Source organism: Melanotaenia boesemani, chromosome 3 (assembly GCF_017639745.1).
Source record: "Melanotaenia boesemani isolate fMelBoe1 chromosome 3, fMelBoe1.pri, whole genome shotgun sequence".
In the NCBI taxonomy this organism is placed as follows: Eukaryota; Metazoa; Chordata; class Actinopteri; order Atheriniformes; family Melanotaeniidae; genus Melanotaenia; species Melanotaenia boesemani.
Window position 1 is genome coordinate 8,453,356 of NC_055684.1, and position 1,384 is coordinate 8,454,739.

Genomic DNA, 1,384 nt, shown 5'->3' on the forward strand with positions numbered 1-1,384 from the left:
AGAAGGCAGATGAGAAAAAGAAGGAGCTGGAGTGTGCGCACAGGTGGTTAGAGGAGTCTAAGATTCGCAGGGATAATATTAGAAAGTCTAAAGAAAGAAAGAAGGGCGAAGAGGCTGCTATGGCAGCTTTTGTAAGACCTGGTGATAACGAGACCGGTGCCGTCTACCCAAGGAGACGGGACCAACCTGTTCAGCCCGCACCAGGCCCCTCGGGTGGAGCTGCTTCGGACACCCAGGGTACTCCCAGAAGAGGCAGACTACCACCTACTCTGACCCCGACCTCGTCCCCGCTTGCATCTCTTACTGCTCCACCAGTAACAGATTCACTTAAACCAGGCCCGACAGCCCCGTTATGTCCGGTGCTGCCACCTGCATATGACTTAAGACCTTCAGATAGTGTGCGCCCACCAGCCAGATACACAGAGACTTTCCCCATGATTCAGGTTGCTAACCCTGAGGCAGCTGACAGACACATGTATGTGTTCAGACCATGGACTCTTGAAGAAGCTGCCAAAGCAGTAGCAGGTGTGACTCCTCCTCGTGAGAATCCTGATGACTGGGTCCAGGACATAACTGACATTATACATTCCTACAGACTGAATGCTCACAAGGCAGGAGAAGCTATGATGTCCTCTTTGGGGAAAGACTGGGGCAGAGTGAGAGGAGATTATACAGGCAGAGATGCGGTAGGAGCAGTTAGACCCTACCCAGCAGATGGTGACATAACTGGAGCCTATAAAACTCAGCTAGATGCACTTTTTGACCGTGTGCGTGTTGCCTTTAAGAAAATGGCTAATTACAGCCACCTTGCAGCTGTAAAACAGAAGCCAAATGAAGAAGTGGATGATTTCCGCATACGGTTTGAGAAAGAATTTAAAATACACAGTGGCATTCCCTATGATACTGACGAAAAAGGCCCGTATCAGCAACAGCTTAAAACAGCCCTGTTAGACAGGATGACCCCAGCTGTGTCCTCATGGGTTAAGAAACATTTTGTAGAATGGGACACAGCTTCAGTTGACCGTGTGCTGCAGTATGCTAGACACGCTGAAAAATGGACAAAGTCGCATCCTAAGACATGCTCCCCTGTCTTTTGGGCCGACACGCCTCCCCCACAAGATGATGACATCTTCTTCCAGGGTCCTAGCGGACGCCATGGTAGAGGACGTGGCCATGGACATTATTCCTATAATGACGCATGCCATTGCTGTGGACGGTCTGGCCACTGGGCCAAAGACTGCCCACAAAAAGGGGGGAGAGGCAGAGGCCTCAGAAGCAACAGAGGCAGAGGAGGAAGAGGCAGATTTAATTCACACAATCTACAAAATAAATGACTAGAACAAGCATCTCCTTCTAATATGCCAATGCCAGAAAATCTAACAGA